At 33.7% G+C, this 27965-nt stretch overlaps 1 long non-coding RNA gene across 1 annotated transcript in view; it reads right to left on the bottom strand.

Annotated features, from left to right (window-relative positions):
• The window catches only part of LOC113926400, a 42627-nt gene extending 17535 nt beyond the window's left edge, over positions 1-25092 (bottom strand). Inside the window, exons 1-3 of the long non-coding RNA XR_003521307.2 lie at positions 24977-25092; positions 24818-24904; positions 13071-13173 (exon numbers count right to left, since the gene is read on the bottom strand). This is a non-coding gene — a long non-coding RNA (uncharacterized LOC113926400). The remainder of the gene's footprint in view (positions 1-13070; positions 13174-24817; positions 24905-24976) is intronic.
• Between the last annotated feature and the right edge of the window lie 2873 nt (positions 25093-27965).

The raw sequence follows: 27965 nt of genomic DNA on the forward strand, positions 1-27965 counted from the left end.
CATCATACCCTCTAGTTCCAACCATATCATCACAAATGGGTCATCTGGGTCATAAAGGCAGAGAGAGCTTTCTTTGCATAGCATGCTGAGCCAGGTAGAAAATTTTCTCAGGCTTTGGGTCAAACTCAAAGATGACAGCTTTACTAGTTCCTTGATAAATAAACAGACCTCAATAACACAGAAAATATACAGCAAGGTCTCCCAAGCATTAGCTGTGTTTTATTTGAAGGAGATATGAGTAACAACAACTTGCTTCTCACTTTGAAGAGAATATTACAACATTCTCCAAACAAGTGGAGTCCCTGAATACTTTAGTGAAATAGCACCCCTGATTGATTTTGTGAGGCTTATGTCCCACTATTTCCTGCTGTACGAGACCTATGAATCAGTGGGATGCCATGGGGGATATTTTGACACAGGGAGGAAGAATTTATGTAACCTAATTCAAGGTGGTCAGATAAGAAAATATGCAGGTTTTATAAAGGTAAAAAAGTAACAGTATAGCTGCCACTTTTGGAGTAATACATCAGATACAAGAAACAGTACAGCCTCATTGCAATAAAGAGTCCACATTAAGAATAGTAGTTACAATTGTGCATGCTTCCTGATTGAGCGTATATGTTGGAAATATTTCATAATTAAAAACAAGTCAAATATTTATTAAAATAAGATAAATTGCTGCTTATGTACTACAAGTCCTCAAAGTGAGACCATTTAAATCAACATGATAAATTTTTTGCTGGAATTATCAGGCACTTGGCAATTCAAAATTTAAACTTGCATCATTAGTTGATAGATTTGCACTTAATGACAAATGAAGTTCTAAAACTGAGGTTATATAGTTTACAAGTGGTATTTTTTTATATGAATCCTCTGGCAAATATTTCAGTTGATTTGCTCATTTAATGTAGTTCCAACCCCTTTATTTCAGGACTTACTACATTCTATGGACTAGAAGTCTAAAATTCTTAGAAATCTTTAGTTTATGTTCTACATATAGCCTATCTCTTGTCAGACTGATTAATCTTGAGATGTAAAACATGGAAATTATACAGAGATTTCATACTTATTTGTAATCATCATCATGGATGCATGTGGTATTTCTGTAGCAGTGGTAACAGGAGAGCTAGTGTTCAATCCCTAGATTAGCAATCATTGAACATAAATTTCGTTGGCAATGGCAAGACTGAGAAATTGCCATCTTAGAGATTATAGTTGTGTTTCCTGATCCCTGGTAGAACTGGAATGAGTAGTTAGTATTACAGCATCTGTATTCCTGGCTTCTGGATGAAAGGATGGATCTATGGTGGTAGTCTGGGAATAAGTTCAGTCTGGAGCCTTTATCAGCAGCCATTTCAAAGTATTTTTAGGTATCTAATAATCTATATTAAATCTCTTCCCTAGTACATTAGGTTTAATCATTTCATATATATATATATGAAATACATATATACATACACACATATATATCAGATAACCAACTACTACAGGGAATGATGTCATGATTTACATGCTAGTCTTCTTATTGCTGTTTGTCAGGTATGTAATTTTATTCATTTTCATTCTTTTTTCAGGAATCGGTAAACATATCATCTTTGCCTTTTATTTTTTAAATAATTTCAACCAATAATCAGGTATCCTACAGATAAAATTTTTATACATTTTATAAATGTCTTAAAATATGTAACCAATGTAGACAAAATTCCTGGTGAAGAAAGTTTACAAAGGACTGTTAGTAGCAGCTGGCCTATGGAACATTTGCATGAACATTTGTGCATTTAGACAGGGCCAAAAACAAAGATTTGTTTGTAGTTATGATTAAAATAAACATTTTAATTTAGGTAGTGTTTGACATCAAAACAAGTGTCTTCAAATAAAATAATATTTAGGAAAGTAAGCCTCCTGCAAATATGTTTCTTTGCTAAGCAAATATTTTACTTTTTAGGTTTTTGTCAATGCAGGTGCTAATATACATGTTAAGTAAGGTGTGTGTGTCATTCTTCATGATAGAAAAAGGGATATAATATTTCCCCTTTTCATAATATATAATGGAAATAACTACAAAAAAGTTTGTTCAATAAAAATATTATGAATAAGTTAAATACCTTAATTAAAATGTCTTTTAAAGACATTTTATTTTGTTTAAATATTGGGTGATAATAACCTTTTTGTGTTTCCAAATACATATACATGATTTTATAAAGTATATGTGGCCATTAAATGTATGCTGGCTCATTTCAGCTGAGGAACTTTTACATATTAAATCTAATGGAAACTACCTTCTTGGATGGTGGCTCTTGGGTCTGAATGCATGATTGAATCCTTTTGTTTGGGAACTGTAAGAAGGCTCTATCAATTAGCTACACTGGAGCTTAGGAGAAGGCCTATGAATGTATAACTCCTTTTTATTTTCAATACCATTTCCTACCCTGTCCCATGGGTTATACTGGGTAAAAGAGCATAACTAGGGAAGGGAATTATTATCTACTGGGCCAGAGCAGCTCCATTAAGAAACCAAGTCAGCTGAGAAAGAGGAGTCTGAAAACCAGTAGAGGAAAGTAAATTCCATTAATGTCCACATGGTCACCCTATATAGTATGACTAAAGCAGACTTACAAAGATCATTTTGAGTCAAAAATTCTCTATGTTGTCATGCTTCATACTCACTTCTCAGTTTTAAGGTAAATACAAACCTAGAGTTCTAGTGAAAATACAACAATATCTCTAAGTTCCCAATTTCAAAGTAAGTAGGGATTGAAATATGGTGCAAATTCAGAAATTGGTATTCAACTCCTTTTAATTAAAAAAGTAGAGTTTATGGGAAATACTTCTCATTCTAGACTTCAGTAGTTAAACTATCATCAAAACAGAGTATGAGGAAATAAAAGCTAAGGGAATTTACCATCTCAATGAAATAATTCCTAAAGAATAAACCTCCACTAGAAGAAATTAACATAGATGAAAAGAAGATAATATAACAACAAAAAAAAGTGAGCAAAAGTTTTGGTAAATAACTATGTACCATCAAAAAAACAGGATTGTATGAGTCAGTGAATGATTAAAGCATGCAAAGATGCTAGTCATGTATTTTTAATTTTTTAGTGGTAACTATGAAATTTTTAGCTTATAATTAAAAGAGAATAAGGGAAAAATAAGAGTCACTAGAAAATAAAGATCTAAATAAGGTAGATACTAAACACACCTACTCTTGAGAATGATGGACTCAGGCCTTAAAAATAACCATTCAGTCTGCAGAAAAAACTGCAAAACTGGAATATAAATCTATTATCTGAAGGTATTAGAGAGTGAATAGAAACTGACAAATTCTGGTGGGAAGTCCAGACTCCCTGAGAGGAAAGACAAATACATTCTCATCTTGGCAGTTTTTAACCTGAGTGAATCATAGTTGGTATGACATGTCAGTGACAGAAATAGCATTGATGAAAAGCATGTCAGTAATGATGGTGGGTAAACAGTAATCTTCCCATCCTAAGGAACCAGAAAATGAAAGCCAAAGAAACCATGAATGCTGAAGAGAGTAGTAGAATTACAAGAGGGAATGATGTAGAGAAGACATCTCTAAATTATGTATTCACCTTGGAGGTGAATCAGAGATATAGATGCAGAAGCTAAAGAGACCCTGAGAATAGAGTTGCTGTCTATGAAAGTTTTGCAATTCAAGTCCAGTCAAACTAAACAATCAATTCTCATTAAATAAGCAAACAGAATTCAATTATCCACAACTTATTGTCCAAAACTTCATCCAAATTTGCACAGTATTCAAGTGTTATAAATGGACACATTCTCAAAAAAAAATTGAACACTGATATTAGTTAAATGATAGGCCTGCAAAATAGAATTTTCAAGTGGCAATTATGTTTAAATAAACTAGGTAAAATATGTTCACAATGAATGAAAAGAGAGAAGCTTTCCATAGAGAATGTAAACAAGTAAAAAGATCAAATTAAATCTTAGAACCAGCACATATATTCACTAAAAATATAAAAAACAAATGCCATTGACTTAACTGCAAAATAGAAGAATTAGTGAACTTGAACATACATCATCAGGAGGAATTAAAAGTGAAGCAAAGAAAATAGTATTTTGAGAAAATGAACAGAGATTTCAGGACCTGTTATATAGTATCCCATTGTTTAACATACACATAAATGGATCCTAGAAGTAGATGAGGGAAAGAATGGGGAAGAAAATATTTGTAGTAATATTTAGTAATCCAAATATGATAAAAATCAAATTTTAAGAATACAAAATACTTAACACAAGTACAATAAAAACAAACCCCCATCAAGTCAAATTGTTGAAAGCTAAGTATTATGAGCTAATCTTGAAAACTATAAGAGAAAGGTGACACATTACAGGAAGAAAAGGAGTAATCAAATTAATATCTGGGATTTTTATCAGAAACCATAAAGACCAGAATAAAATGGATCATTCTTATAATGCTGAAAAAGAATAAAAAGTGTAAAACCAGAATTTGATGTCCAGCAAAAATATCCTTCAAAAATGAAAGTGTAATAAAAATATTTTCAGGTGAAGGAAAACTAGGAGAATTCCTTGTAATAAGATATACACAAGTATTGAGAAAGACAATTCTTCAGGATTAAGAGAAATGACACAAATGGAATCTCAGATTTTCCAAAAACAATAAAGAACATCAGAAATAGTAAATGTCTAGTTAATATAAAAGATGCTAATTTTTTGTTTTTCCCTCTTGTTTTATAAACTAATTCTTTAACACCAAATTTTGTAGCACTTATATCACAGCTCCATAAAGAATGGGAAGATAAAAACCTATACTTTATACTTTTCCAAGATTTCAATAATTCATGTGAATTGGTACAATATGAATTGTAAGTAAATTCTGAAAAATTAAAGATGGATGTTGTATTCCTAATCACTAAGCAACAAAAAAAAACTGTATAATTAATAAAATAGAAAAATCAAAACTGGAACCCAAAAAATCATATAAGATCAGAAATAGTGAAATACAAGATCAAATAATACAAAAGTGGAAAACTAATAAAATTGGAAGATTAAATCCAACCATATCAATGATTGCATTAATTGAAAGTAAACACTGCAATTAAGTTAAAAATATAATGCATTAAAAAAAATACAAAGTATATGTTGTTTGTAGTTTGCACTCAAACTATAAAGACATAGTTCAAAGTAAACGTGAAAAAGTGTAAAATGTCTTACCTACTGAATTGTATGCCTTTCAAATTCCTATGTTGAAGTTCTAATATCCACTACCTAAAAATGTAATCCTATTTGGGGATAAGGTCTTCAAAGGGGTGATTAACTTAAAATGATATTTTTAGGGTGGAGCCTTAATCCTGTATAACTGGTGTCCTTGTAAGAAGAGGAAGGGACACCAGGGAAATAAATGCAGAGTAAAGTTCAAGCGAGGAAGCAGCAAAAGAGTAGCCACCTACAAGCCAATGAGAGAGGTCTTAGAGGAAACCAACCCAACCACATTTGTCTTGGACTTCCAGCATCTAGCACTGTGAGAAAAATAAATTTCTGTTGTTTGTTTAAGTCACAATCTAGAGTATTTTGTTATGGCAATTCTAGCAAACTAATATACTGTGCCAACAATAAGCATAAAAATGCTGAAGTGGCAAGAAAAACACTGAAGAGTTCTAAATTAAACAATATACTTATATTCTATGGATATAGAATAAACCACAAAGGAAATAAGAAACTAGTTTAAATAACAATAAAAATGTAACTTGTAAAAAGTTACCAAATCAGTGCTTGTATTAGAAAAACTTTGTAGAATCAATAGGTACATTTTCATCTTTAGAAATTAGAAAAAAAAAATTAGCCAGAAAAGAATAGCAGAAACTAATTAAAGAAAAATAGAAAAACAGTAGAGAAAATTAATAAAACCAAAATTGTCCTCTTTAAAAGATCAAGAAAATCAGTAAGCCCACTTCTTTCTTGTTCTACCCAGAATACTTAGGTTATCTGCACAGTTGAAGGGTTAGCAGAGTCTGGGAACACAGTAACCAGGACTCAGAACTCATTAAAGGGATGTAACTAATATACTTTGCAGCTCATACTATTAATTGCTTTGTGGACTCCATCAGAAAGCTCACCCACAAATTTCTGGGGATACCTCTCCTGCGGAGTTTCCCAACTGGCTCATGGGCAGCCCCAATGCTGCAAGTGTCTCAATCCCCAACTTCTGGCCAACTTTTGGCATATGCTCCCACAGACATCAAGCGGAAGCCTTTGCAATGGCTAGTGAGCATACAGACTTGAATCTGTAGAACTAAGAGAAAGCTAATAAACTTAAACATTTCAGGGCATCATGCTAGGGAAGACAAATTGGAAGTTCTGAGCACCTGGCCTGGCTTTACAGAATTTAGAAAAAAGCATAAAATTACAAGAATTCATTCCAAAGAGGGAATAAGAACCCAAAGGAAATTCTGAAGCTGAGGAATACAATGAATGAAGTAGAAACTGCAATAGAGAGCATTGAGAACAGACTTGATGAAGCAGAAAAAGAATTTGTGAACTTGAAGACAAGTCATTTAAAAAGTATCTAATCAAAGGTGAAAAAAGAATGAAAAACGAGCAAAGAAAGCTTAGGTGAATTATAAGACAGCCCAAACTATGTAATAGATGTATTATGGAACTTCTCAAAGGAGAAGAGAGAAAGAGAATGGGATTGAAAGCTTATTTAAAAAAAATGACTAATTTCTCATATCTGGGGAAAATATGATCATCCAGGTTTATGAAGCACATAAGTCTCTAAACAGATTCAACCCAAGATAAAAATAAAAGAGAGAATTTTGAAAGCAGCAGCAAGAGAAACTCATCACATACATGAGAAATATCATAATGCTATATATGAATTTTTTTTTCAGCAGATATCTTATAGCCCAGGAGAAGGTGGGAACATACATTCAAAGTGTTGAAAAAATACCCTGCTGACCAAGAATAGTTTTTCTGGCAAAGCTGTACTTCAGAAATGAAGGAGAGATACTAGCCCAAACAAAACTGAGAGAGTTCATCATCACTGGAACTACCTTATAAGAAATGCTACAAGAGGGCGCCTGGGTGGCTCAGTTGGTTAAGCGACTGCCTTCGGCTCAGGTCATGATCCTGGAGTCCCGGGATCAAGTCCCGCATCGGGCTCCCTGCTCAGCGGGGAGTCTGCTTCTCCCTCTGACCCTCTTCCCTCTCATGCTCTCTATCTCTCATTCTCTCTCTCTCAAATAAATAAATAAAATCTTAAAAAAAAAAAGAAATGCTACAAGAATTCTTTAGTTGATATAAAAGGACACTAATTAGGAACATGAAAATATAAGCACTTTTAAAACTCACATATAGAGCTAAGTATATAGTCAGAATAATACTGCAGTGTTGGTATATATTTAATTCTAATAGATGGTTAAAAGACAAAATTATTAAAAATAATTATATTACTTTAATAAACTATATAAAAAGATATAAATTGTAACATCAAAAACAAAATGTGGGTTGAAGAATATAGATTTTGTCTTCAATTGAGGTTATCAGGTTAAAATAGACTGTTATAACTATAAAATGTTTTATGTTAGCCTCACGGTAACCACAAATAATATAGGAGGTACACAGCAGATAGAGAAAAGAGTCAAAGCATATTAACATTAGAAATCATCAAATTACCAAGAAAGATAGCAAAAGAGGAAGAAAAGAATAATGAAAAAAATTTTTAAGCCAGATAATATGGTAATACTATGCTCTCACCTAGTGATAATTACTTTAGTGTAAATGTATTAATTACTCCAATCAAAAGACATAGTGGCTGAATGGATTAAACAAGACCCAACTATACACTGCCTAGAAGAGATTCATTTTAGCTCTAAAGACACATTTAAGTTGAAAATTGAAGTGAGGAAAAAGATATCTCATGTAAATTGAAATGTAAAACAGGGTAGGTGTAGTTATATGAAAAAAAATAGACCTTAAGTCTAAAACTATAACAAGAGAAAAAAAATAGATCATTATATAATGATAGAGGGGTCAATTCATCAAGAGGATATAATAGTCATATATGAACCAAACATTGGTGCACCTAATATATTAAGCAAATATTAATGAGTAAGAAGGGAGAGATATACAATAAAATAATAGGGGATTTTAATATCCCACTTTCAACAACAGATAGAACATCCAAACAGTAAATCAATAAGGAAATAAACTTGAATAACATGAAAGACTGAATGTACTTAACAAACACGTACAGACTGTTCCATTCAACAGCAGCAGAAAAATACATTCTTCTCAAGTGCAACTGGAACATTCTCCAGGACAAAGCATATATTTGGTTCTAACCAAATTTAACAAAGAAGTTCTAACAAATTTAAGAAAAATGATATCATCTCAAGTATCTTTTTCAACCACAATGTTATAAAACTAGAAATTAATTCCTGTAGGAAAATTGGAAACATAAAAGGAAAAACAAAAAGTATTTTGAGACAAGTGGAAAAGGAAATATATGTACAAAAATTTATGAGATGCAGCAAAAACTGTTCTAAGATGGAAGTTTATAATGATGTATGCTTATATTAGCGGGGAAAAAAAAGACAGATTTCAGGTAAATAACCTAGCTGTACACCTCATGGAACCAGAAAAATAACAACAATCTCTGAATCAAATTAGCAGAATGAAGGAAACAAAGAACAATGAAGAAATAAATTAGACTAGAAAACAGTAGAAAAGATCACTATACCTAAGAGTTTGTTTTTTAAAAAGATAAATAAAATTATAAACATTAGTTAGACTAACAATAAAAAAGAGAAGATTCAAATAAAATCAGAAAGACATAATAACTAATTCTGCAGAAATATAAATATCATAAGACTACTATAAACAATTATGCCAATAAGTTGAATACTTAGAAGAAATAGGTAGGTTATTAGAATCATACAATTTACAAAGACTCAACCATGAAGAAATAGAAAATCTAAACAGACCAATAACAAGAATAAATTGGTAATCAAAAACTTGCCAACAAAAAAAGTCTAGGACCAGACAGATTCATGGGTGAATTTTACCAACACTTAAAGAAGAATTAATACCAATTCTTCTCAAAATCCTCCAAAAATAGAAGAGTAGGAAACACTACCAAACTCATTTTATGAGGGCAGCATTACGCCTGATACCAAAAGCAGATAAAGACATTATAAGAAAATAAAATTACAGGCCATTTTTCCTAATGATTACAAATACAAAAATCCTCAATAAAATGTTAAGAAACTGAAATTAACAGGACATTAAAAAGATTATATACCACGACCAAGTGAGAATTTCCTCCTGGGATGCAAGGATGGTTCAACATATGCACATCAATTGATGTAATATATCACATTAAAAGAAAGAAAAATAAGTTATGTAATTATTTCAATAGATGCAGAAAAAGCACTTATCAAAATTTAATAACCTTTCATAACAAAAACTCAACAAATTTGATACAGGATGTACCTCAACATAATAAAGACCATATATGACAGCTCACAACTAACATCATACTCAACAGTAAAAATCAGGAAGCTTTTACTCTAAGATCAGAAACAAGAGAAGAATAGCTACTCTTGCCACTTTTGTTCAACATAGTATGGGAAGTCCTAGCCAGATCAATTAGGCAAGAAAAACAAAAGCATCCAAATCAGAAAGGAAGAAGTAGAATTTTCTCTGTTTGTAGATAATGTGATATAGAAAACCCCAAAGATTTCACCAAAAAACTGTTATAACTAATAAACAAATGAAAAAATTTGTAGGCTACAAAATCAGTATACAGAATTAGTTGCATTTTTATACACTAACAACAGACTATTTGAAAGAAAATTAAGAAAACAATCCCATTTACAACAGCATCAAAGACAATAAAATAGTTAAGAATATATACAACCAATGAGGTTAAAGACCTCTACACTAAAATATGTAAGCTATTGGTGAAGATACAAATACATGGAAAGATATTCCATGTTCATAAATTGAAGAAGCACTGTTAACATCTCCATACTTGCCAAAGCAATCTATAGATTCACTGCAATCTCTATTGAAATTTCAGTGGTATATTTTTCAGATAAATAGAAATAACAACCGTAAAATTGCATAGAACCACAAAAGATCCCACATGGCCACAGAGAATTTGAGAAAGAAGAAATCTAGAGACATCCTAATTTCTAATTTCAAACTATATCACAAAGCTGTAGTCATGAAAGCAGCATAGTATTTGCATAAAAACAGATATAGGCTAAAGGAACAGATAGAAAACCCAGAAATAAACCCACACATCTATGGTAAACTAATCTTTGATAAGAGTTCAAGAACACACAATGGAGAAAGGGTAGTCTCTTCAATAAATGGTGTTGGGAAAACTGGATATCCATGTACAAAAGAATGAATCTGGACCCCTGTCTTATACAATTCACAAAAACTAATTCAAATGGATTAAAGACTTAAATGTAAGACCTAAAAACTATACAAAAAAAAAAAAGACCTAAAAACCATAAAACTAGAATAAAACATAGGGAAAAAAATCTCTTCAACATTGGTTTCACAATGATTTTCTGATGTGAAACTGAAAGCATGAACAACAAAAGCAAAAACAGACAAGTGGGACTACATCAAACTAAAAAGCTTCTGCACAAAGAGGGAAACAACAGGGTGAAATGGGAGAAAATATTTGCAAACTTTATATCTGGTAAGGGGTTATTATCTAAAATATATAAAGAAATCATACAAGTTAATAGCAAGAAAATAAATAATCCAATTAAAAATGGTCAGAGGACCTGAATAAACATTTTTTCCAAAGAAGACCTACAAATGGCCAACAGGTACAAGAAAGGTATTCAATATTCATGGGGGAAAAGCAAATAAAAGCCACGATGAGATATTTATTACCTGACACATCAGTCAGGATGGCTGTTATCAAAAAGTCAAGAGATAACAAACGTCAGGGAGGACATGGAGAGAAGAGAATCCTCGTGCAATGCTGGTAGGAACATAAATTGGTACAGGTATTATGGAAAACAATATTGGGATTCCTCAATATATTAAAAATAGAACTATTTTGTAGAGATTCATGTCTCCCACACCCCAAATTCATATGTTCAAATCCATCCTAATTCTAATGTGATGACACAGAAGTGGGGCCTTTAGGAGGTAGTTAAGTCATGAGGGTGGAGACCTCATGAACGAAATTAGTATTCTTATAAAAGAGGCCCCACAGCGCTCCCTTGCCCCTTCTGCCTTGTGTGCATACAACAAGAAGTCTACATCCCCAAAGAGGGCTCTCACCTGACCATGTTGGCACTTTGATCTCAGACTTCCAGCCTTCAGAACTGTGAGAAATAAATGTTTCCTGTTTGCAAGCTACCTGTCTGTGGCATATTGTTATAGGAACCAGAATGGATCAATACAGCTACCCTATGATCTGTCAATTCCACTTTTGTGTCTTTATCTAAAGGAAATGAAATCAATATCACCAATAGATATTTACACTCTCATGTTCATTGCAGCATTACTCACAATAGTAAAGATATATATACAATGAAATAGTATTCAGCCATAAGAGGGAAGGAAAGCATTGTGACAGCATGGATGAGCCTTGAGGGCATATGACATAAGTGAAATAAGTCAGAGAAAGATAAATACTGTGTGATGTAGAATCTAAAGAAAAAAAACCCAAACTCACAGGAACAGAGTAGAATGGTGGTTGCTAAGGACTGGGAGTTAGGGGAAATGGGGATTTGTTGGTCAATGGGTATGTACTTCCATTTATAAAATGAATAATTTCTAGAGATCTAGTGTACAGCATGGTACTAGTTAATAATATTGTATGTGTACTTAAAATTTGCTAAGATAGTGTTTACCACAAAAAAGGTAACTATGTGAGATGATGGATTTATTACCATGTATACAACATATAAAATCTTCACGTTCAAATATACACAATTTTGTCAATTATACCTCAAAGCTGCAAAAAAGTAAGAAAAAAAAGCCTGTAAGTTTTAAATCCACCAAGGTATTTTAAGGGTGTGTGTGTGTGGTATATATGTATAACAGATACTGAAATATCATTTTAATTTATTTTCATAGATATATTTGAATTTTACAAATTTTCCTAAATCACTTTGGTAAATACCAATACATTTATGTAAAATATATAAATGTATACATTTCTGAGATACAGATTTATAAGTTACTGAAATTTAATAATTATTAATTTTCAGTTTCTATGTAACACACCTTCTATATTTTTGTGCTTGGATAAAAATTCTGTAATCCTCATTTAAATTCTTATTGTTTTGTATCTTTCTCTTTTTTAATCTACTTTGTCTGAAGTAAATGCACTTTATTAGTGTTTTCACAGAGCCATCTCTTAGCTTTGTTGATTATATTTATTGATTTGCCCTGTACTTCATTAAAGCATGGCTTTAAAAACATTTTTTCATTTACTTTATTTGGGTTTATCCTTTCCATTTGTATTTTACTTATTGGATAAATCTCTCTATATATCTATACAATATCTATACACACATACTTTACTTACCACAGGTTTTGACAGGAGAGATTTTGTTGTTTCTTTGTTGTATTTTCTAGTTTTTATTTTAAATGTCCATATACATTAAAATTTTTGTTTTCCTCCCATTCCCTCTTTCCTCTTTAATTCCATTTTTGATCTTTTCATTTCTAAAGCATTTAGGTGGGGGCACAGCCAGTAAAATATCTGTGCCAAGGGGCAACTTAGCCTGGTGTGTCAGAGCCCAAGTGTGATGAGGAAGTTATCCTTATGTGTTAATGACTGGTGTAATGTTTCAGAGCCCCGACAGGTAGAAACGGTGTCATGTGGAGGCTGGAGGGTAGCACCCAACATGGGATGTTTACCAGTTATCCATTCCTATGCAACAAATTAGCCCAAAACTTACATCGTAAAACTACACATACTTATTATTTCATGCAGTTTCTGAGAGTCAGGAATCTGGAACAACTTATGTGGGTGTTTGTTACTTAGAGTCAATCATGAACTTGACATTGAGTCTTCTTACCTGGAGACTCTGGAGCTGGAGAGTCCACTTTCAGATTCGCTGATGTGGCTGTTGGCAGGCCTCTGTTCTTCACTGTGTGTTGGCCAGAGGCTTTAGTTCCTCCCTATGTGGGTATCAGCATATAGCTACTCACAACATGCAAGCTTTCTTTCTCCTAGAGTAGTCTAATTAACCAGGAATATATACTCCTAACAGAGAATGCCCCAATTTGTATAACCTTATATTAAAAGATGACATTCCATCACTTGTGCATCACATATACTAACACTGGTACAATGTCACTAGGGATTACATAAATCTGTAAGTACCAGGAGGCAGAGATCATTTGAAGCCATCTCAGAGGATAGTTACCATAGGCTATCAGAGTCCAAGGAGACGCAGTAGGGTGTTTTTGCATGAGAGTGACCTGATGTAAACAATCAGTGCTCCAAAGATCTGAGAACATGCCTATTCTTTCTGGCAGCCCGGCACAGGTATCAGAGCCTGAGCAGAATGCCCACATAGAGAGGCAGCATAAGGAGGCAGTTGTAATCAGAGATTGGTTGCATAGAGAGAGATTGATTATATCAGTAGTTTTACAAGGGAATATCCAGTTTTCTCTCTTTTGAAGAAGGTATTTACAAACACAAAAGTCTAAAATGAACCCTCTGATGTTGAATTAGAATTGGAGACACGGATGCTAAATAGATTTGGAAATACAGATTTAAATATAAACAGTTGACCCTTGAATAATACAGAGGTTGGGGCACTGAACTCCCTATGCAGTGAGAAATCCATTAATAACTTGTGACTCCCCAAAAGTTAACTACTAACAACCTGTTCACTTGGAGACATACTGACATAAATAGTCGGTCAACACATTTTTAAAAAATTATTTATTTATTTGAGAGAGAGAGCGTGTGCACAAGCAGAGGAAGCTGCAGGCAGAGGGAGAAGCAGGCTCTCCCCACTGAGCAAGGAGCTTGACTCGGGACTTGATCCCAGAACCCTGGGATCATGGCCTGAGCCGAAAGCAGATGCTTAACCGATTGAGCCACCCAGGTGTCCCAACATATATTTTTATGTTATATTATATACTATATTCTTAAAAGCTAAAGAAAATGTTATTTAAAATCATAAGAGAACTTGCCATTTGCAACGACGTGGATGGAACTGGAGGGTGTTATGCTGAGTGAAATAAGTCAATCAGAGAAAGACATGTATCACATGACCTCACTGATATGAGGAATTCTTAATCTCAGGAAAGAAACTGAGTGTTACTGGAGTGGTTGGGGGGTGGGAGGGATGGGGTGGCTGGGTGATGGACATTGGGGAGGGTATGTGCTACGGTGAGCGCTGTGAATTGTGCAAGACTGTTGAATCACAGATCTGTACTTCTGAAACAAATAATGCAACATATTTTAAGAAAAAAGAAAAAGAAGAAGATAACAGGAGAGGAAGAAAAGGGGAGTATGTCAGAGGGGGAGACGAACCATGAGAGATGATGGACTCTGAAAAACAAACTGAGGGTTCTAGAGGGGAGGGGGGTAGGGGGATGGGTTAGCCTGGTGATGGGTATTGAGGAGGGCACGTTCTGCATGGAGCACTGGGTGTTATGAACAAACAATGAATCATGGAACACTGCACCAAAAACTAATGATGTAATATATGGTGATTAACATAACAATAAAAAATTAAAAAAAAAAAAATAAAATCATAAGAGAAAATACATTTACTGTATTGTTCTGTATTTATTTAAAAAAACCCACATATTAATGGACCTTCACGGTTCAAATCTGTCTTGCGCTATGGTCAGCTATATATGCATACACACATATGTACATATATTTCCCAGCTCTGTTCATGAAGAGTGCCTCAGAGGAGCAAATGACAAGTACCAATAAACAACCCATTCCCAGAACATGGCTTATAAATACCATTATCCTCCAAAACCAACCAGGTTTCTTTCAAATGACTGAATTCAAGCCAATATCAGGGAAAAGACAAAGATGAGCCTGGACATCTTGCTATACCAGAAAGCAAGGAAATGATGGGGTCATGTCAGAAGGGCATAAAAGCCAGCTTGAATGGGCCCCGACTGACCAAATTTCAGAGAATTTGAGCATCCAAATAAACAATGATACTAATATAATCTACTGAATTTAGGCAGTAGGAATATAAGTCCATATCAATATAGGTTAACATATGAATAAATTGAGTTTGACTAAGAATGAACTCCTTCTGAGATTTAAATTACTTCCCTACAAAATGCTTATTAATTATGAAAGGGAAAAAGAGCAGCTTCATGGGGGAGAAGACTGGTTGACACCACATTGATCAAGTGATCCAAGTAATAATTAGTAATGTGATCAAACAAAATCTTTAGCCACCTAGTAGTTTGTGATGAGAACATAGCGTCATTGTTGTGATATTCCCGTCAAATATGTAGAGCCCATATCTAATTATGTGGAAACATCAGACATACCAAACTGAGAGACAGTGTACAAAGTAATTAACTAAAAATCTTCAAAAATGCCAAAGTCATAAAATAATTGTTAAAATTGAAGACTATAATGACATGATGACTAAATGCCATGTATAATTCCAGACCCGATCCCTTTCCTTTAAAGGAGATTATTGTAACAACTGGCAAAACTCAATTCAGATTAATAATGTACTAACATAAATTCATGATTTCCATGGTTGTATTGTAAGAGACCATTGTTTGTAGGAAATACACAATAAAATATACATGTGTGATGTGGCATCAGATTGGCAACTTGCTCTCAACTGTTACAAGAAAAATAGGAAAAAGTTCTTTATATGGTATTTGTAATTTTTTCTGTAAGTGTAAAATTATAAAATTTAGAATAAAGTTTATAGAAAAAAGATTTAACAATTAGCTTTTGCTATCAATTCTAAATTAATTGAAATATAATCAATTATAAAAGTTCCACATATGTTTGAGCAGAATGTATACTGACTTACTGTTGTGTAAAGAGGTCTTCATATAATATTTTATATGGCTTTTTTAGCATGTTATCCATATCTTCTATTTCCTACAAGTTTTTGTTTGGTCTGCTTGATAGGTCAGCTTCTGGTAAAGGTGTATTAAAAAATTGCTGTTTTTCCCTTGAAATTCTGTTGCTTTGCTATATAAATTGAGATTATAGGAAGCAAAAACATGAATTGAAAAGATACATGCACTCCCACTGCACTGTTATTTTCAAGAGTTGACAGAGAAGCAACTTAAGTGGCATCAATGGGTAAATGTATAGAGAAAAAGTGGTATATATATACAATGGAATATTCTGCAGCCATAATAGAAGGAAATCCTGTCATTTACAACAACATGGATGGACCTTGAGGGCATTATGCTAAATGAAATAGGTCAGAGAAAGACAAATGCCATATGATCTCACTTATATGTGAAAATAAAATAAAAAAAGAACTAATTGATACAGAGAACAAATTGATGGGTGCAAGAGGCAAGGGAAGGGGAGCAAAATGGATGGTGTCAAAAGGTACAAACTTCCAGTTATGAAAGAAATGTCATGGGATGTAATGTACAACATGGTGACTACAGTTTATAAAACTGTATTGCATCTTCGAAAGTTGCTAAGGAAGTAAATCATAAAAGTTCTCAGCACAAGAAAAATAATTTTTATGTGTGGTGATGAATGTTAACAGATTTATTGTGGGTGATCATTTTGCAATGCATACAAATGTTGAATCATTATATTGTATATCTGAAAGTGTTATGTCAGTTTAAATTATTTTAAAATAATTTGTTCTCTTCCCTATTAGTTTCTCCATTCCCCATGCATGTACAGGTTATTACCTCTAATCACATACATGCCATTAATAGAGTTTTAAAACTATTAGTCCAGTTTTAAAACACTGTTGCCACAATTGAATGTTTATATTAACCCAAGATATTTAATTGCTGTTATTGGTCTGTTAAAAATCTAAAGACTTACAATAACTACTTTTTTTATTTACATCAATACCTCCTCAATTGAACCAAATAATCACTGAATGGTTAGGTTATTTACTTCTGTAAACCAGAACTATCTTTAAACATGCAATAGCTTGTAATAAAAAACAGTTCATTGTCAATTAAAAAATTCTGAGATTATATTAAGAGAATACAAGTTCATGATTAATCTTCTTGGTGGACTTAATTATATATCACTATTAATTCATTTTGCTATGCATTTCATTTTGCCTGGTATTAATATTGTTGTCCAGCTTTCTTTTAATTAGAATTTATCTGATATAATTTTTTGCCTTATTTCTTAACTTTTGTGCCATTTATTTATAAATAGCACATAGATTTTCCAACCTTTTATTATATTTGTATTCATTTTTTACCTTGTTATTTATGCTTTCTCTTTACCATACTTTTTCCCTTCTATCATTAGTTGATTATGTTTTATTTTCCCTTTATTTCCTATATTCTTTGGATGTAAAATATTCTGTATCCCTTTTTTTGGAATTACAGTACTTCAACATTCTTATTTAAATGTCACTACCCTACGAGAAAATATACCAAATATTAATTTTGATTCCCCCATTACATGTATATGCTATTGTTTCACAATATCTTAATTACAACTTTTTCTTAATATAAAATTATTCATAATTGTTATGGTTCAATATAACCAATGCTTTGTTAGATTTACCAACTGCATTGTTCAGTTAACATTTTCCTTCCTTAACATCCTCCCTTCAGACAAATATATCCTCAATATTTGCCTCCTTGTTGAAATTAATTTGTAATACCAAAATTAACACAGCATTTTTCCAATCATTCATGAGCAGATTCAGTGTGGTTAAAAAAAAACAAAACAAAACTGCCAGCACACACATTCCCAGGTGAGGGTGGACAAGGGAATGCTCTGCCTTCTTAGTTCCGCTCTCATACTCTCTTTTTTGTGGTCTGTTTTTTACATTTTTGTGCAATTATTTTGGTGGTGTCACTGTTTAAAATGGCCCCTAAGCATAGTGCTGACGTGCTGTATGGTGTTCCTTAGCATTAGAAGGCTGTGCTGTGCCTCATGGATAAAATACTTGCATTAGATAAGCTTCCCTTAGGCATGAATTACAGTGCCAATGTGAGTTCAATGGTAATAAATCAACAACACCATCCATCCAGAAGGAGGAGGAGGATGTTTGCCCACTACAGAAAGTGCTAAAGTCACCTCTATGGTGCATGATAAAGCTATGGGCAAGATGAGAAACAGCTCATTGTGTGGTTTCATGGGATGATGGATGATGAAAAAACAGAGTGGACAGCACTATTATTAGGCTAAAAGCCAAAAAAATTTAGGTCCACATCACCGAGGGTAAAATATGTTAAACATTTCTTGTGTCAAAAGATGAGAAGAATGAAAGATACTAAACTTGCATGTAGTGCAGGTTCTGCAGACCAGGAGACTACAGAAGAATTTTAAAAATACCTGCTACGTGTTGTACAGGAAAGGGTTGTATGGAAGATATGCAGGAGATGGCTTGTTTCAGGAGGACATTGACATATAAACCTACATGACCAAAACAGCATTTTCATTAACAAAAATAATGTGCCTGGAGGCCCAAAGGAACCCAAGTCTCTATTTCTTCTGGGAGCAAGAATTCAGTCTTTGCTCATTCAGTGTTCCTGGCAACTTTATAGACTATAACTACTACAAATAACAAGAATTAACTCCTATTTTCTTCTTGATGTATATTGTTTAATAGGACTTCTATTAGTAAGGGTCTGTTAGTGGTTTAGTGTTAAATCTGTCTGAAATGTCTTTCTCACTTTTTCTTAGGTAATTGCTAATCTGATTATAAAATTCTAGACTGATAGTTATATTCTCTCAGATGTTATAAATTATTTTTCCATTGTGTTTCCTCTACTCTTTTTTTTTATTGCAGTATAATTGACATACAACATTATATTAGTTTCAGGTGTAATTCTATACATTATGCTGTGCTTGCCAGGATAAGTGTAGTTATCATCTATACCATACAATGTTATTACAATATTATTGACTATATTCCCTATGCTGCACTTTTTCATCTCTGTGACTTATTTTACAACTGCAAGTTTGTACCTCTTATTCACCATCACCTGTTTTGCTTCTACATTTGCTGTCAAGAACTTTGTCCTTTTTTGAGAGATTATTATTGAAGAATGAAGGATGAAATGACATTATGTCTGGAAATTGCTCTTTAAAAGAGATTAAATAAAAGTGGAAAAAATCTAATGATTCTTGATCCGGGTGATAGGAACATAGGGATTCATTTTGTTCTTTTTACTTATTTAAAATATTTTATAATGTTTTAAAATGAAAATATAAAAACAATCTTTTCAGGTTTAACACAGCCTGTTTTGGGACCCAGCTTCAACCCACATGCTTAGCTTTCTACCTTGTGTTCTTTTTAAGTTATTAAATCTTGGAGATTTTTCTTTCTTGTGGATTCAACCATGCATTGAAAATAATTTTTGTTATAGATTATTTAGCATCTGTATGTTTATACTACCAGAATTTTTACATTATCTTGGTTTGCCACCCCACTAGAACCATTCATTTTCAGGAAGGATATTGAAAGAAAGAATAAGAAGCAGAAATTACAAAAGAAAGTAACACAAAATTTGACTACATTAAAATGAAAACAGAGAATGCTGTCTCCTCACAATGCCTCAAAAAACAAGCAGCAGGTGAAGCATTTATACAAGAAAAAGGATAGGTTTCCCACAATGTAAAGAATCCATCAAATAAAGTTGATCAACAAATCGGTAGGAAATATGAGCAAGGAACTGGTCAAGAGATTCATAGAAAAGGAAATCAGATTAAGTAATTCTCATATGAAAATTTCCTCAACTGCATTATTTAAGAGATGTACTTAAAAATGAAATTAGAATGCTTTTAATATATCATTTTTATCAGTGTCCAATCATAAACACAGAAAAATATGCTGATTACTTTAACAGAGATATTTTAATATAAAAGTTTGGTTAGTTAGATATTGGAGGGCTTAAAAGGCAAGAGGAAAATATTAAGTTTTCATAGAAGTAACAACTTCTGGAAGCAGTTGCCACTCCAGGATAGGAGAAACAAATGGAACACTTTCAGGGTATTAGAACCTAATATTTGAAGCAGGCAGCTTCAAAAAACTGGAATAATCTCTGAAGAGGGACTGTCTCCTGTTTGGTGTCCACGAAGGTAGGCTCCGGTAGCACTAGAACCTAGGCCTCTCGGGAGGAGGCTGGCTGATTCTGGACTTCAGGATCTCAGAGGGAGGCTCCGAGCACCTGGCATTCAGACCTCCTGATGCACTGTTATTACCACAGGAGCATGATACAGCTGGTTTGGGGACTAGAAAATCAACATTAAATGGGAACCAGTTGCTGTCACCAGGGTACACTTTTTGATGCCCACAGAAACAAGTAGCACACTAGGAGCAAGGCCCTTTCCTTCTCCATCCTTGCAGTTACTTCTAGTACATCCTGCCAGCAGAGCCTACCAGGGATCCCTTAACCAAAGCAGAAATGCGACGTTGGTCCCAGCTACAGCATCACAAGGTGGATTTGGAGCTACAAAACCATAATGACCAGCATACTAAACATCAAGTGGGCATAAATAAATAGAAACTCTGAAACCCTAGTGGAGTGGCAGTATAACTTGATAATAACCATGCTTGAAAACAAATTTGAAATATCTAGTATAAATTGGAAAAGTTCAAACACTATGCTGTGGCATTCTTCCAAGTGTATTCCCTATATTCAATTTGTACACGGGGGGATATATACAAGGATGTTTATGGTGCTTTACAGCAAAAAAAAAAAAAAAAAGGCCTAATTGACCATAAATAAGAAATATTGATTTTTCTAATATATAGTGCCTTAAAAAGATTGAAATAAATATATATCAATATATAAATGATAAGTTACATACACACATTTTAAATATATATATTCCTTAGGACTTTGGAATTGTGGATTTAACTCACTCAATTTAAAGAAAATGCTACCATATAACTAGTAGGCTAGGCCAGTTCTCATTGTCAGAGAATTCAGGAAAATTAGGCTTACTTTTTTTTTATTCAAATAAGCATGTTCATGAGTCACAATGACAGACATCTCACTTCTGAAATCTAATTCCAGCATGTGCACTGAGAGATGGAGAGAGACATACAGTCATATAGATGGATTGGAAAGACAAGAAGACTAGCTGTGAGTATACAGCAAGCCTCAGATAAATAAGGGGTTGCTCCTTTATTAATTCACAAAAAAAGACCTCCCTGTTTTTCAAACCTTGTTAAACTCTCTCTAGCATGATGTATCCCAATCTGTGCCTTTGTTAGTGCCATAGAATTGTATATCCCAATAGAATAGTACATTTTCCTTAGGCTTGAGAGAGGTGAGAAGTATATATCCTTTTGCAAAGTGAAGTAAGATAATGATGGAAACATGCAAAGCAAATATGAGACTGCAAGTATATTTTTAAAGGGAGTAATCTTTGGGAAGAATATGTACAGACAGAAGGGATTTGAAAGATAATTTCTTTAAAACTCTCATGACTATACTCTGAAAAATCAGTCCCCCAGAGGTGGGAGTAATTTAGTTCCCAAATACCTGATTTTAAGAGGTAATTAATTGTTTCTGAAAATATCTATAGAAAGTATGATAAAAATCACAGGAAAATAAACCTCTCAATTAACCTCCTTTTAAAATGTTGAAATTTCAGGTAAAGTAGACAAGATAAGAGCAAAGTATAGACACTGATTCTAATGTTCTTGTGAACTTTCATCTGTTTTAAAATAGAAATCATTTTCTTCTGTAGTGACTGAACATTTTTGTATTCATTCCGAGAAAAGGAAGCAGTACTCTTCAGAAGTTACTTAACTTAAGCTGTCAAGTTACTTAAACTTTCTGTTTCTCTACGTACTGTTGAAAGGTTTCTTTAAAGACTGAACTAAATAAACACAGTCACGCTATTTCACTACTTAGAAAATAAGATTCATCCTGGCTAATATTGAGTCTTAGAAACAATCAAGGAAGAAAGCAAACAAACCACTAAACCCTCAAATTATTTCAAAATAAACAGAACCAAAAAAGTTTTATGTGCACACAGTGCAAAAGAGAGACATTTGCTGCTCACACTTTTAGATATGTTAACTATCACCACTTGTACACCTTATAGTCATAGTACCACCATCTTTAAAAGAAGGTCCATTCCAACACAATTGGTATCCTTTTTATAATATTTTAATGATTGTCTTACTCTAGTTTTCATTTGAAATTTTTGAGAACCCAAAAGTGAAAAAGTCTAAGGTCGTAACATTTGTTTAAAAAGACCTAATGACATAAAATCTAATGAACAATTGTAATATGTAAGGGAGTGCAATAGATCATTTGGGAATTTAAAAATACAATTTCCATAAAAATGATGGCTATTATATATAACGTACATACTATGTGCAAGATATTTTTCTAGTGCTTTACATTTATCTCTCATACTTAATTCTCTGACATAGTTCTGGAAAGGGTAATGTTATTTTTTTGTTATTGTTTAATTATGAAAATATTAACTGCTATGACAAAAAAATTCGACGGACGGAGGTGTAAAGTAAAAACTGTCCCCATCAACCCCTGCTCTTACTAACCAGAGGCAGTAACCTCATAGTTCCTTGTAATTTCTTCTAGAAAAATTTTTAGCAAATATAAGCATAATACACACACATACACACACAGTAGGTCATATTATGCCTCAGATCATTAATTTGCTTTTCTCACTTAAAAAATATATATTGAAAGGGCCCCTGTGTGGCTTAGTCAGTTAAGCATTGGCTCAAGTCATGATCCCAGGGTCGTGAGATTGATCCTAGCTACAATCCCCCCACCCCCCCCCCACTCCCACTTTGGGCTCTGCACTCAGCAGGGAGTCTGCTGGAGATTCTCTCTCTCCCTCTGCCCCTCCCTCTGTTTGCACCCTCTCTCTAAAATAAATACATCTTTAAAAATACATATTGAAGATCATTTCACACCAGCCTATCCTATTTAATGGCTGCAAAATATATTTCAGTGCATGAGTGTACCATAATTTAGTTACCCATTCTTCACGTGGTCGATATTCATATTGTTTGCAGCTTTTTGATTTTATAGTGTATAGAGAATGTAATTATGCATACACCATTGGGCACTTCTACAACTAAATATAGATGATACATTTCTAGAAGTTGAACTGACAGGTTGGATTCTGGAAAATATTTCCAAATTGCTCCCCCTTTCCTCAAATTTATTTGAAATAACCAGTGTATGAACTTGCCTACTTCCTTCCATCTAGTACCTCCCTGGGATGTGGGCTAGAGGGGTTCCTGCCATGGGCCCAAGCTGTAGAAATCTCTCTTCTGGCTTTCTTCTGGCTGTGCCCTTCCTGTAGGGCATGTGCCCTATGGGGTCAAAGAGATATGCAGAGCATGGTTAATATAGGGAGGGGTGCAGGCTCTAAGTGGGCATATCTGAGACCCCAGAATTTCCTTCTCAAAGAGCCCTAAGCCTACCTCAAGGATCTTCATAGGTTAGGAAGGGTAATGTTATTTGCTCAAGCCATGCAGCTGATCATTGATAGAGGCAGGATTTAAATTGAGTTTTCACCAGTGTGTTGTATTGCCTCTATCCCTACATATAGAGAGCTTAATATTATATTATTTACTGATGAAAACTAAATTTTCCAATACCTTAGTAGATAATAGTAGGAATATCAAAAGATGCCATTGATTCTAAATAGTGATAAATATGAGCACACTGTAAAATATATTTACTGTAAATGTTACAAAGTCAAACACAGAATTATAATTATTGGTACAGTATAGTGGAAGAGGCAGAATCAATAAGCCAAAACCTTTTTGTTTCTTAAACCTTTTCTGTTTATGAAACTATCAATTATTTTATGTTAAATTTCCTATAGAGTTTCCTGCTAGAAATATCAAACAGATTTCTGGTCTGCATTCCATTGACACAAAGACTTGTTTACTTTAAATAGCAGTAGAATCATAACACCCAGTAAAATTATTCACTTTAAATGCCAATTCATGCTGAGTACTACAAATGCTTATTCAAAAAAATGAAGACAATGAAGGAGGGTAAGACTGTTGAAAATTTCTATTTCAATATTAGTTTAAAAGAATATTATAATTAAGGGTTAGTCTTTTCACTAAAATTGTTCATGTTCTAAATAATAATGACATGATTTTTTTTTCTAAGATATGAAATGGTTTGGGAAAACGTCAAGGACTGAAGTTTTAGTAAACATCTCATTAAGTATCAATATACCCTCTGAAAAAATTCTAAATATATATAGGAAAACATATAGCAAAGATACTAAGAAAAAGTTAAAAGATAAATAACATAACCACACTCAACAGCTTAATATTTTCATCAAAAGTTGCACACTATGGATTCTAATCTAATCATGGGATGCAACTTCTGGAGAGGTAATGGAAATTAAAATTGGCCTGCTCTACACACACACACACACACACACACACACACACACACACACACACACACACACACACACACACACACACACACACACACACACACACACACACACACACACACACACACACACACACACACACACACACACACACACACACACACACACACACACACACACACACACACACACACCCCTCTGAAAGCCGTGGGTTGGAACCAGGATCAGTGCTGTAATCTTGGAGACTGGGTGGGCCTAAAAGCTGTTCTCAATTACCTAGGTTCAAGTGCTGGAAAAAGCAAACATCTCTGAAGCCAGACCTGGGCTAAGCCAGCTCTGGGCTTGGGACTCTGTGACGTCTTCCTATAACCAAAAGAAAAACACTGTGAATTGCTGGTTGAAGGCCAGTGGGAAAATAATAAAGAGAAAACTCACTAAAATGGAGTCAGGAGGTTCAAGAGGGGGAGTTCCGCTACCCTACCACTCCTCCTTATTTGCAAATCCAACAGGAACAGCTGCACACTGCACAGGATACTATTTTGCTACCCCAGCAGAAGGAAGAGAGGCTTTCTTCATCACCACGGCAACAGCACAGCCAATGAGAAACAGCCACAACTCAGCCAATGGAAAGCCACTATACTTACTCAAACTCCCAGTTTACTCCAATGGGCTTTATGTTCCTAACAGCCTTTCCAACTTCACACTTTCCTCTATAAAAGAGTATACTTCTTCTTTGTTCTGTAGACTTGCCTATTTTTTTGGTTTTGTTTTTTGTTTTCCTATAGCGTGCTGGACCCAGATTACAGTTCTCCAAATAAACCTATTTTTCATGGTAAAATAACTGACAGTTTTATTTTTAAAATTAACATCAGCCTTTACAATGGAGACACTAAAGTGGAGTGGGATGAAGTGCTAGGTAAAAAACCTACCAAAATGCTAGAAGGGAGGGGTATAGCTTTGCCATGAAATTTTATAATAAATAATCTGCCATTTTTATGTATTGCAGAATGTTCTTCTAAGTGGCTTTTTTATTATGCCAAAAATTTTGATTTTGGCATAGTCAAATTTTTTCAATCATTTCTTTATAATTTGTGCTTTTTGAATTCCGTTTCAGAAATTTTTACCTGCCCTATTATGTTTTATATGTAGAAACAAGCCAACACAATGTTCCGTATACACTCTCTAAAGGACTAATGGCTAAAAAGTCAAAACTATCAGGGGTAGGAGGCAAAGGTGATTTTTAGAATTTTCAATGGTCCATCAATTAAATATCACTGCTGGAGTAATAGAGAGTTGACTGAATATTTGAAAGAGTTTAGAGAATATTCTCTCTTCAGGAAATAGCTGGCTGGTTGGAAGAACCCCCTAGAAATACATGGCTTCATCAACATTTTTTAGAATTTAACTTTTGGGGTAATTTCAGCCTCTCTCTTATTTTCCAATATGAAAACTCCCAGATAAAGTAGCGTTATTATCCATTTATTCTTTATGAAAGCACCAATTGGCCCAGTGGTTTGCAGAATTATTTTAAAAGAATGCTGTTTGTTGGAATTACAATTTTTGACAGTGTTCCAAATGTGGCCTACAAACAAAAATGGCATTTAGAGGCTGCACTTGTTTCACTTTCTTTTTGGTTAATGTTATTGAACAAACAGAGAATGGTGAAATCCTACAAATATTTTATAGCTATTAGAAGGAAACAGGTTTTGAAGAAAAAGTATTCATCCCAAGCAAGCCTAGAATTTATGAAAATAAAAGGATTGTTGTAAACTTTGCCTATTGAGGCAAACTGCCTGCAAACTTCAAGAAATATGTAAGTTGAGAAAACTTATATCTTAATTATACGGATATTCAAGAGAACTTTCAAAGTATTTTAAGGAAGTCAGATTATCTAGCAGCTGTATACAACATCATAGTTCCTAATCAGATTGCTATTTCCTTGCTCCTCATAAGGAAATGCTCAATACTTCTATTCACATTCCTTTTTCCTTTGTTTCCTTTTAAAAAATTGCATGCAATGGGACATTTTATTGGTTTAGTGTTCTGTGAAAATCAGTGAGGAATCATCACAAGAATAAGCTAAAATGCATACTCATATGTGGGCTGACCCTACCAATTAAATACTAATTATTATATCTTTCTCATATGGTCAGTATAACTTGGACAAAGATATATAGGTGTACATTTTCCACATAAGCCTCAAATACAACACACTGTTATAAAATCCAAAGCCTTTCATTCAGTAGTTATTCAAACTGGAATATATTGCACTCAGATGTAGGCGTCAATTAGGGTTATATCAACATTTCACAAAGAAGATAAAAATTAAATTCCAGGGTAACATTTCTTCTGCTATAGCCATCTTCAAGCAACAGGAAAAGTTAGAGAAAGCATGGAAAACTTGCCAAAGCAAAGAGAAGTGACCTAAGAGGAAACTAACTGAAGGTGGTACAAATGAAGTAAGATGCCTAAGGTCATACCTATAACAGACTCTGGACCAAAACGTCCCATCTCTGGGTCTATTGATAATCATTCCTGGTCATAATGAACCCTAGGATTTTTATTTATTCATGAACTATTTTTTATTTTTATTTTTTAAAGATTTTATTTATTTATTTGACAGAGAGAGACACAGCAAGAGAGGGAACACAAGCAGGGGGAGTGGGAGAGGGAGAAGCAGGCTCCCTGCAGAGCAGGGAGCCCGATGCGGGGCTCGATCCCAGGACCCCGGGACCATGACCTGAGCCGAATGCAGACGCTTAACGACTGAGTCACCCAGGCGCCCCTATTCATGAACTATTTTAAACATATAAAAAGAATAGCAAATATTTGAACAAATATTCATGTTCCTATTTACCAGCTGTGACAAATGTTAATTGTCCAATTTACCTGAAAACTCTTTTTGGTCAAAATTCCATAGTTTCCTACCCTGTATTGGGTTCAAGAGAAGTTATACTTTGGAGATTATTTGCTTTTTTCTTTGTTAGAGTGAGAACAATGCTCTTTCCAGACTGGCATATTTCAAGTGGAATGCCAAAAGTCCCACACAAGTTAATTTTTACTTTTTATTCTTTAATACCGATAAAATGCTACCTAGAGTCACATTCTCCATTTAACATGTATACCTTATCAACTTCAGTCATATCAATTCTTTAAATGTCAACAAGTAACATTAAGGATTCAAGAACATTTTTTCACAAGTTACTCAAATCCAAAAGAAGTTTGACTTTAAATATAAGACTGAAAAGATAGTTTTATATTTCTGGGGTACATGATAAAATTTATGTTGGCCTTTAGATATTATATGTACAATTATTTCGTTTCCTTAATGCAGTCTTCACAAAGGACAGCACAAATACATTCCTGGACATGGAACAAAGTGTGTTTTTGCTCTTATTATATAGTGTTTTATTTTTTCCAAAAT

Source organism: Zalophus californianus, chromosome 4, assembly GCF_009762305.2.
Source record: "Zalophus californianus isolate mZalCal1 chromosome 4, mZalCal1.pri.v2, whole genome shotgun sequence".
NCBI lineage: Eukaryota > Metazoa > Chordata > Mammalia > Carnivora > Otariidae > Zalophus > Zalophus californianus.